This window comes from Betta splendens, chromosome 14 (assembly GCF_900634795.4).
Source record: "Betta splendens chromosome 14, fBetSpl5.4, whole genome shotgun sequence".
Classification (NCBI taxonomy): Eukaryota; Metazoa; Chordata; class Actinopteri; order Anabantiformes; family Osphronemidae; genus Betta; species Betta splendens.
Genome location: NC_040894.2, coordinates 5,318,409 through 5,330,060, shown reverse-complemented (window position 1 = coordinate 5,330,060; position 11,652 = coordinate 5,318,409). Strand labels below are relative to the sequence as shown.

General features: G+C 48.6%; 1 protein-coding gene across 1 annotated transcript in view; it reads left to right on the top strand.

Annotated features, from left to right (window-relative positions):
* Nucleotides 1-5,692: 5,692 nt before the first annotated feature.
* The window catches only part of LOC114869247 (protocadherin-16-like), a 55,788-nt gene continuing 49,828 nt past the window's right edge, over nucleotides 5,693-11,652 (top strand). Inside the window, exon 1 of the mRNA XM_029173302.3 lies at nucleotides 5,693-6,197. The gene's annotated coding sequence lies outside the window, so the exon portion shown is untranslated. The remainder of the gene's footprint in view (nucleotides 6,198-11,652) is intronic.

Genomic DNA, 11,652 nt, shown 5'->3' with positions numbered 1-11,652 from the left:
TTTACGGACCTCACCGGCTCCGGCGCGATGAAGCCACGATTAAGCCGACCCGGCGCTCGGCAGCTCTTTGTCTACGTGATAGATACCGTTACTGTAAAGGGGGAAATCTCATTAGGGTTCACAGAGAAAAAGGGCGGATATCTCCTGAAGCAAAACAAATGACGAGCGATAGTTTTCATTATCCCACCTCCCAAAACGCAGACAAAGAGAGAGCGAGAGAGCAACTCAGAGACATGGAGATACGAAATGACCTTTCAATGAATCAACTGCATGTTGCGTGTCAGCATCAGAGCTGGCAACGTCACTGTGCAAAGTCTTCACTGAGCAATCACTCACTGAAAATATACACTTTATCTATAAACGGCAATGAAAGAGGAGCCAGAACAATTCGTCTAGTTTTGCAACACAAGATGCTACAAGACTGGAGAATATTCATATCTCACTCATAACTCGTAATTTAAATACAACACTGTAAAGGAAAATTGAGTTGTGTGTTCCATATTATTATAAGAAAAAAAAAAAGACGAAGGAGAACGTGGCTGTGAATGAACAACTCCCTGGTGGAGAAAACAAACAACACCAGTCAAAAGGCTTGATGGGGACCATTCAACACACGTCAGACCAGCGTTCAAGTCCAACCCGATCTGTTCGGAACCAGGGCCTCGGGGACGACGCAGTTATTGGTGGTAAACGCTCCCGACTTGGCTGCGGAATCACGCGTAATTGGATAAATGTGTCACATGGAGATGGCAGACGCTGTAAATATTTTGGTCTCGCTGCCAGGGGACGTGAATGAAAACCTTTAGGAATGGGCCGCGCGTGTGTTACTGGATGCATACGCACTTCAATGGTTATTTCCTCCTTATTCTGCGGCTCCTGTCTGTCTACGGCGCCTACGTGAAGGACAGTGAACGCCCCGTGTCACGTGTGGAGGGATCATGTCTGCGTAACGTCCTTATGGACACACATGAGCTTCGTTGGACGCTCTCCACCCGCTGGACATGATCCCTGTTCAAGCTCAGTGTAATGTAAACACGCTGCGACCTGTGCTGTGTGTGGGAAACCAGCATCACCTTGATTGTTGTCCTTCTGCAGCTGGAGGTTTATTGGAGGAGAAATCCTAAACGCGTCCAAAGAAACAAAACAAACAGTGGAGCGAAGCCGATGCAGTGGGAGAGGACCGAAGCGGACGTTAATCACACTCTAGGAAGGACCAAGAAAACGTCCAGCTTCTGCCTTGGCTCCGGCTGCAGGCAGCTGTGAGCGCTGCAGAGACGATTGTGGAATTCGCCTTGACCGTTTTCCAAACCCAAGTGGCCTCGAGTTCCTGCTCCGTGATACCACGAAGAAAGCGAAGGTTTGAAAACACGGCATCGTAAAACCTGGAATGTGACCTGTTTACTCCAAACACAACTTTATTTAGAAAAACAAGCAGAAAGTAAGATTTAGGGTTTTGAGCCACATCGGCCTTTTACATCCCGTCTGTATTATTAGTAGCCTGTCATGATGCTGCACTATGACCGGCCGTGACGCACAGACAGGGTGAATGTGAGTGAATGGCACATCACAGTGGCTGGATGAGGTTGTGTGACAAGGCCCTGCTGCAGGATGTGCTTCTGTCGGACACGAGTTTAAGGTCAAAGCCTTCTTGTGTTCCTGAGACAATAAACAGGAAGCAGCTGATCCAGAAGCCAGCGGCCACTTATCTCCCCCGACGCACTCGACCTTCTCGTCTTCCCCTTCCTCCCAAGTCGTCGGCACACACGCGCTTCAGGCCCAGCCGACGTTGGGATGTCGTCCCAACACGTGCGCCGCACATGGAAGGAGGCGAGCGGCTCCCCGGGGGACGGGGGACCTTAAAATGGAGGGGTAAAAATGCAGTCCTGGACGCTGACCAGGCGAGAAGCATCGGGTTCGAACTGATTCTGTCCCCGTCGCTGATGCTCTGTGCGAGTGTGGCGTGCGGAGGTGCGAGTCACACTTTCCCACGATGCCGTGCGTCGATAGATCAGGGGTGAGGGAAGGAAGCGGAGAGCTTGGAATGCTCACGCACACACACACACACACACACACACACACACACACACACACACACACACACACACACACACACACACACACACACACACACACTTGTGCCCACTGTGGATGGGCTTATACAGGAAGTCCTCAGCTTTGGCCACTTCCTGTTTGCTGGACCAAGCCATTAAAGCACTTTTTCAGGTAGTGAAGCTTTACAGCAGTTATTTACTAAACCCAATGAAGCAATGGGGAAGAAATGTCTGCTTAGTGCATTTGCTGTGCAGGAATAAAACATTAGTGATAGAAGGAGGACGAAGGAGGACGGGAGGCGTCGCGCAGATATGAATTAGTGATGAGGAGTGAAGTGTGACTGGAGCGAGGAAGAGGAGGATGCAGTCTGCAGGTGCTGTGTTGACTGGATGCGTGAGTCATGCAAGCGATTACTACGAAGTGATGAGGAGACGGGAAACGCAGGGAAGGTGCGAGCTGCGAAATGTGTCACCGCGAAAGAAACGGGACGTGACGCGACAGCAGTCAAAACACCCCCGACTTGTGTGTTTCATGATGCTTAAACCAGCTGCATCCCACTGGCTCTGTTGAATGAACAGACACTCGGGCGCTTGCGGTCACGGGTGAAACGCAGCGACCTGGTGATCCATGGGTTTTCCTTGTGCTGAAGCAGGACGTGTGTCGGAGGAACTGCTTTATCTTCTCCGATAGCAGAGTCGGAGGTGCAGCTGCGCCGCCGTCTTCCTGCTTCCATTTATTACCTCGGCATCACCTTCACAGTGACGACCTTCACGCTCCAATGCATGCGATAAGTTTCCCAAGGTTCCGTTCGAACGGGGAGGCCTCAAACTGGAGAAGAAAGACGAGTTTTAACGTTTTTTCAGCTCCAAGCGTTTTTCAAGATAAGGCTGGAGCTCGGAATTAATGGAAATCTCAGCTGAAGTGAAAAGACGATGTACTTTATTGTGTGCAGCAGACATGCGGGAGTGAACGGTCGCCACGATGATGTCACAACTTGAAACGCTTCACGGCAAACGTCATTTCTTTTGAATGGACGCGTTTGTGCGTGATTTCACTTTGTAAACCTCTGGGGACGCGCTATCGCGCTAACCTGCTAATAACCACGACCTCTTCCCGCTCTGTCATCACTCCGTCTATTCATCCCCCTGCTCTCTCCCTAAAATAGTCCAGGAACTGCAAGTACATACATTAACAATGTGCACGTTAAGTGACTGAACTGGCTAAAAATGTCTGGAGGAAACTCCTCATGACCAACAGGAAACTGATGCCAACACCCAACAAAGGGAAGCTGGTTTGTTTCTTCTGCTGCTGAAACAAAATCTTTTTTCCCATAGATTTAGATTCAATGTGTGTTTTCCCGTATTGTAAATTTTAGGAGACGTAGCTGGAGTCATTGGGTCAGTGTGTGGTTAAATGACTGGCCTTGGATTAAAGCACAGCTCAATAATCTGCTTTAGAACATGGGCCCAGCGTTTTCTGGAGCTATTATTGACTGTGAGGCTCATTAAGGGCGAACGATGCTTCGACCATGGGAAAGGAAGGCCCGACTGAGCCGCCGCTTTTTCCTCTCGGCGCAGAGCCGGGAGTTGTGACCTCACCTCATCCTGTCGCACAGGAAAGGTGGCCGGGGCCGACACCTGCGTGGACCGGGAAAAGCTGCGACAGCGACGGATCGGAGGAGGCTGAGGTGGAAACGTGCGAGAAGCAGCGGCTGCAACGAGCGAAATCCTTTAGCATTAGACCTATTTCAGGAAAGAGTTGCCAGGAGACATTATAATTTAAGATATTTATACCTTTGAAAAATGTTTCACCCCAGAACCGGTGCAAATAAACCATTACAGCCAATTTACCTCATGTAAGTTGAAGAGACATTAAAGCACAGCCAACAGCTCCATCAAGTCCAAATGTCCAAATGATAATTCTCCCACCAGCTGCTCGGTAACAGTGGTGCAGATTATCAGATGGAGTCTTTAAGGTTTGTTAAGACAGGGTCTCTGAAGATTTACAGCGATGTGGCTGCTGGTTTAATCACTTTTGTTATGAATGCATGGAGCTGGAATAAATTCAAGGCTTATCTAAGACTCGACGGGACATAAATCTGATGTGCTAAAAAACTGAAGCGAGGTTCTGGGTTCTCGTGGTCAGGCCGCGGGTTCTCAGGTTCCAGGGAGGAACCGACAAACAGGAAGGACGCGGCGGCCAAACAAAGCCGAGCTCCGGACCCGCGATCGGCCGGGCCGCGTAAATGTCCGGCGTGAGAGACGCGGAGACGTCCCGTCCACGAGCGCGTGCGGCGTGGACATAAATCTCAGGAAGTCGTCCCCCGTCGTGGGGAGCCCCACCAAATGTGACGGCCCTCGGCCATCTGCTCCTGGTTAATGCTGTGTAATTGCAACTCTGTGGAAAGTTTCCTCCCAATAAGATCGATGCTGTGGTAAATTTACTCACAAACACAAACATGTGCAACGCATTGACACACACACACACACACACACACACACACACACACACACACGATTAAATGCCCACTAGTGACAAGGACACAGATGACACATGGGAAGGTGAGCTGCTCCTGGATTCAAATGACTTATTTCTTTGTTTGTTTGCTTTTCTTTGTATCATTCAGGCCATTGTTCAGACAAAGTTATTTTTCAAGCTTTTAAACAATTTACCCTCAAACTGACGGATGTGGGCCTTTTTAAAAAGCACTCTCCAGACTAATCAGCATTTCGCGCCCTTCGTCCCCCAGTTCTCCTCACGAGCAGCCGATATTTGAAAAGACACGCGTCATCGTAAATCACAGTCAGCCAGGCCTCAATCGATACCTGCATCTGGACTGCAAATTGAATTTCTCGTGGCGATCATTTGGTGTTTTATCGCTGAAATGCACGCCCTGTATCACTGGAGCGTTCACTTCAGTCAGGAGGTGAGTTAAATGACCGTCGCAGAACCTTTTGATAGAAAACATCATCTTATAAAGTCACTTTGCCTCGTCTGTGTTTATCATGTGACAAATAGACAAATGCCACAGTCAGCGTGGTCAAATGGACACACTTACTTCCTCTCCCAGGCTAAAAGATACGCACGCATTTGTTGGGCTCCTCCCAAGACAAGAGAGGATGATTTAATTGCCACTCACTCCTTCCTTCGCCCACAACCACTTCTCCTCCGCAGGTGGAGGCTCGGCCTCAGACCCGGGCTGATGGATGACTCCCATGCTGCTGGTGGCAGCAGTCTGAAGTCTGAGTCTGGCGGTGATTGTTGAGACGCGTTTTGAAGTTGATATATGTTATTTATTTGTTAACATTTATGCGGGACTTGTGCAGCGTGTCGTCCGCACGAATCCATCTTGTTAATGAATCACAGCTCGTTTCCATCCACAATGAGCCCGCGTCGGTTAAACTCCCCTTTGTGGGCGCGCGCTGCGCTCCTTTGTCTCGCAGACTACTTCCATTGAGCGGAGCTGGGGGGCACCAAAGTCTTCTCTCCAGCCTCCGCGCGCTCGTTCCCAAATGTATTCCACGACCTCCCTTTTCTCTGCCCCCCTTTTTGTGCAGCTACCCGAATAAATTAGCAACCCAAGTCCGTGGAAGGAGGAGGGGGGGGAGTGGGAGTGGGTGGGGGCTGGGCCTTGTGGCGGAGGAGTCGGCTTCAGTCGGTGAGGTGCACGGTGCCCCAAAGCCGCTCTGCCTCACACACGCACGTGCGCGCGCGCACACACACGCACACGCCGCGCGTCCGAGTGACTGGATGCCGAGAGAGAGAAAACGAGAGGAGAGAGACACGCTTGCGATCAGCGGACCGTCGGCCAGAGCACTGCGGGGCTGCGAGCGGCTCCTTTCTGCGGCGCACGGCTTCCACCAGCTGATTCGGACGCGCGCACCTGGCGGAGGCGCGGCGACGCGGAGCAGCCTCCACCGGCGGAGCATCTACCGGACCAGAACGCGCGTGGGGGATTTCTCTGCCGTCTTTCTCGTGGATACTATGTGAGACACAGAGCAGCGTGTCGGCACGGCTCCAGATTTCGTCCTGGTGGATTTCGTCGGTGAACGGGGAATTGGAAAGCCGCGTGCATACTAATCGGCGTCGGAGGGGGGGACACGCACGCAGCGCGCATCCAGAGCGGCGGAGTGGATCAAATGATCGTAAGTGACACGTCCTTTTACTCTGTGATCAGTGAGAAACAAAGGTACGAGCCGCTGCATCCGCACCTTGCGTGCGCGAGCCGTAGCCGCTCAGGCTGCTGGGATGCGGGGCCACTAGTAGTATTGCGGGATCGATAAATCATAGTTCTGCAGCATAGCTTCGTATTGATCAGCGATGATCGTTCACAGTCGAGCCAGACGGACCCAGTTTAACCATTCTCCAAACATAAGTGAGGTGAGTCAGTATAGAGGCTCATTATGGCTTAGGGAACTATTTAATAACACTAAGCCGGTGGTTTCTTTCCTTGGGTTGGCAACTCGGAGTGAGCACACTTTATTTTGGAGGGAGGACAGAACCACTTAATGGGAAACACCATGAAGTGCAGTAAGTGGGCCAGGACACTTTTAACTATTTCCTGATCCAGCGATGACAGGGCTTCAGGACAGGGAGGCATCACTAATGGAGACGATTTGTGGGAACAGGACTCAGAATAGATGCAAAATAATGCCCTTGGACACAACTATTTCCATTTTCCAACGCGGGTTAAAGCGGACCTCTTTGTACAGTACATTATATGTTTACATGGTCAAAAGCTAAAAAAGGAAAGCCAGAGGCGTATTGAGGCACCTGACCACAGCCGTTACTGCGGCCGTACTGTATCTGGCCTCCGCTGGCGTCCACAGCTCCTTTTGCTGCTGCTGTGAGGAGGAACACAGACCTTTGCATTCTTACACTATCGTCTTACATGGTGCCGTGTGTCTTCCAGGAGCTTGGGCCAGCGCCACTTAAAACGCGTGCCTATCTTAGACAACAGCTTCATATTGAATTTGCTGGAGGGGCGGGGGAGCACCCTCTACCCTCGAACCCCTTTCAGTTTATTGTATATCGGATTATTCAGTTGCACGTTGGCAGCTGCTCTGCATCACATTTGGCTCCATTTAAGCATTACATTTTTTTTTCTGAACGAACGATCCCACCATCCCACAGTTTTTTTGTTTATCCTAGTGATAGTACAATGGGGAAAGTCCAAGTTGATGCTTTATTCCTTCACAAAGCGCAGGCAATCTTGAGTGTTTACTCTGAACTCTGGAGATACACAGTGTAATCACACTGCGCATTAGCCACCCACACCGACACTGTTGTCCTCCACGTGGCTCCCACAGAACCCACAGAGGGAGCAGAAGCATCCGGTTGAGTTTTAATATGTGCATGAAGTAGCATTTCGGACTCTGATATGTTAATCGCGAAAAGAACTGCGGAGAGTGAAATTCTGGAGCGCTGCCAACCGGGAACGAGGGCACCGAGAAAAAGTGTCCTCCCTCCCAGATGCTGCAGCTCCAACAGAAATCTGTCTAATTGTATCTCGAAATAGTTTTTCCTGTGTTTTGTTTCTCGCGCGCGATATTTCGGCGTATGGGCACAAGTAACGGAAAATGACACGGAGACGCTCTTCCTCCCTCTCCTCCTCCTCCTCGCACACACGCTCACCCATATCTGAGTCAATTAAATCGACCCAAGCGCTAAACAAGTCGCCCAATTAACACTTTTAGAAATAAGAGAAGCAAAAAAGCCAAAGTTCTACTCAAACCCTGAGATAAATAAGGTTGTTTTCCTCTCCTGACTCCACAAGTAGCTAGTGGAAATATTTACGCTCCATCTTTCAGTCCCTGGACGCCGGTGCTGCTTGGGTCAGTGTTTTTATTTACGTCTTGGACCACCACAGCAGAAAGGGGAGGCGGATTTGGTGTCATTGTGCTCTAATAGGCGGCGTGGCTGCGTGTGAGGCGGCTGCTCGGACTTCCTCGAAAGCCCCCTGTGTTCGCGTCATCCGTCCACAGGAAGGCGAGCGTCAGCGGACTCAAAGAAGATCCCTCATTGATAAGGAAATCCCTGCGCTGCTGGCTCCACGTTTTATTAGCATCACGCCCCCGGGTTTCTTTGTTGCCATGGCACCGTGATTATCTTTGTGAAATTTAATTAGGCTATAGTAAAATCTGAGTGCCTGTGCTTATCATTGGAAGTGGGATCTGGCTATGTGAAGATAAACGTTGTTACAGTAGCTGTGGTGATTTCATTTAGTCTGACCATTCATGCCAACACCCCAGTTTCTATGATGTGTTTTTTGGGTAATCTGGGTTCATATTTAGCAGTAGAAGAAGTAATAGATAATATAAATTCGTACAAAGTCATACCTGATCTTCCATATACAGCGTGAGGACCCATCTATCTGCTGCTCTGGAGAAGACATTACTCTGACTCACCCAATCAAAGGAAATGGCTGCAGGAGTCTCCTGTCTTACACAGGGATTGATTAGTTGACGCTCTGTCCAATCCAAGGTTCGTTTGCTCTGGGCCCCAGTTCTAAAGTAGCTGCCTTCATCATTATTCACGCTCGCTGTTCAGGCCGGACAGATCCCGCTGATCTGTTCAGCTCGAGAAGACAGAACGCAGGCACTGGCCAAATGGAGGCATCTTCGTCTCTTACAGTGTGGGCGCTGTCTGAAATTCAAAAAGAACAACAACAGCAGATCTAGGCTGCGCTGCACATACAGATCCTGCTTGTTGGCTCATTTGTAGGATCTGGCGTAATAAAGGCTGGAAGCAAAGGCTGACTTCAGCGTCTTGGATTGATCCAGTCTTGGCCCAGCTTCTTTCACAGGTTTTGGGTGCAAGATAGTTCTGTGTAGTTGGGACGTGTCACTGATCCCATTTTCCGTCAGCGATTAATCTGTCTGATGGCCGACTTGATTTAGTGCTTCAGTGTCTTTGAGTTCCAGCAGAAACATCCTTTTTGGATCATTTCATCGATTCCTTCCCACCGAAGGCTTTGACCGATGTCTATGTCATGTGCTCGAATTTTCCAGAATGAAGTGATGTATTAATTTCATTATCCACATAAAGAGATCAATGTGGGAATGGCTCTGAATAAAGATGACTGCTGCCCATCTGTGCGCGTGATGGATGAGCAGTGTGTGAGCTCCGAAGGCCAGCGAGGGGAAGAGAGAGTCAGTCTGTGGAGAGTCTCATGTGTTTTTAATGAGGCGAGATGATCTGAGCTTCTAGTGGCTTCAAACACTGCATGTGGGGCTCAGGTAGAGCAGCGCGTTGTGCAAGTTAAGGGACTCGGCGGCCGCATTCATGTGGGTGGCGTGAGGGGGAAAAAGCTGCGAGACGGCAGTTCACGCTGATCATTAGTAGCGGACGCTCATTCATGCCTTTTATGAAGGCAGTGACAGACAGACCTAATTCCCGGCTTACCACAAAAATATAATGGAGCAACGTGATACTCAGGCGCTCTCTTGGAGGACAGCTGTCGTCGCGCCACAAGCCTAAGAGTTGATGGAGAATTAGTAAAGCAAGCAACTGTGCTATGTTTGGAGCTAGAGGTGTGTGATTACACTCCATAGGTTCCTTAAAGCGTCCGATATGACTTTGGTCCCTGTGCATTGTGTTTGCTTCCACTCCTGAGCACCAGTTGGGTTTGTTTGACCCATTAGAGGGTGATTAGTAACGTTTTCCTAGTGATGTCATCAGTTTTGACACAGGAACGAGGATGTGGATGTCTTAAGTCATCAACTTGCCCTTGTGGGTCATGAAACGTGCTGAATGGGGGGAAGGGGGGGGGGGTGATGTTACATGACAGCTGCTTCACCTTCAGCTTCAGCCTTTTATTCTGTTATTTTGCTGTCACGCTCTGTCTTGCCTTCATATTCTACACATTCCTACAGATGTTGTCTATGTTTCTCTCAAAAAAACTACTGTGACGTTCAAACAATTCACAAAAATTGACCTTGAACTTTAAGTGGTTGACAAATTATGACATTTCTTGCCTGGAGGTCATTTCCAGAACTGTGGCCTCACTCACGACTCGCGCGTGTGTTTGTGTTTAACTTTTTTTTTCATGTCTCCTTCTGAGTTTTCAAACTTTTTCACTTCTCGGCGTTTTCCTCCATCTGGCCTGTCGAGTAATAAAATCTGGGACGTTTGCTCGCGGGGGACCTGGTGCAGTTTGTAAGTGTGTGGCTCTATTGGCAGCCTCCGAGTGCGTAAATAAATAAATGTGAGTCATCACATCAGCTTTGAGTTGTCACGCTGCTGCTGTGACAGAGCTTCACAGTGGTTTGCAGGTTTTTTTTCCCCACAGCTGGCGTCTCCGTGGGTTTAGAGTGTAACATGCTTGTCCTAAAGCTGTGTTGTAGCAAACTGTAAAGAAGCTGGTGCTGGTGCTGATCCAATATCACATAATAACATTAAATGTAGCCCAGTGTGTCTGCATACACTTTAATTAGATCCTGTTCTCTTGTAATGTTTGGGATGTAACGCGCCAAGGATTTCATAGTTGCATAATGTCCTAACTAGCTCTGGCCTCAGATTGAAGACACCACCCGGACCGATGTTTTATAGTCGAAACAACACTTTAACCTCATTTTCATTGCACCATTTCACGTTCTAATGAGAGTGTGGAGCCAAACCACAAAAGAAATATCTCACGTTTAAGTATATTTAAACTGGAACCCAACTGTCTCACGTTCAATCTGCATTAGCGTCGTGATCAGAGATTTAGGCTGGTATCTGTTTAATCCTTTTCTGTTTAACTCAGATGAATAAAATGAAACTATGGCAATGTGTGGACTTGAGCCCCAGACAGTCTGACCAGAAGGCCCCACATATATGGATATTTATGTAGGAAATAGGTCATAAAATAAAACTCCAGAGCACAATTTTATGGACACAATTTAAAAAACTTCACAGATTTGGCATATGGGAAAATGTTACAGGTTGTTTCCTTTTTGCCAGATTCTAAAATAGCTGATATTGTTCTGAATCAGAAAACAATAGGAAGAGAAATTAAAAGATTTAAAACTCACTTGACTGTTTATTATAAAACGGTCGTTGACAGATCTTCTGGATGGAAATGAAATCTGGGCCTCTGGTTGCGTTTCCCCTTGTCTTTCACCTTCCCTTTAATCATATCTATCTGTGTGTGTGTGTGTGTGTGTGTGGGAGCCCGACCACTGGAGTCGCAGGGATGAGCCACTCATCACTTTATCATAATTAATTCAAACTTACTTACTTAGTCTCCATAAATCAGATCAGGTTGGGTTTCACAGGTTGTGTGAGCTTTTTACAGCTGCAGGCTTCCCCTGGGTGAGGTAACCTAGTTGTATGACACAGTGCTGAACTCTCTCCTCACATAGTACTATTAATATTGATTGTGCTCTGGTGGAGCACATGCATGTATATTTCATTGTGTGTATAAATGTCCAGACAGTGTCTGTCTGGGGCCCTAACGCTGCTCTACACTGGCTCAGGGTTGATTTACTTTTAATGGAGTCACTTATGGAAATAAATTGATAACCAGCCTTGAGAAATAAATGAAGAGGAAACCTGTCTGTACATGGACTCATATATGTACAGTACACAGGCACAAACGCATGTGTTCATGGCGCTGGT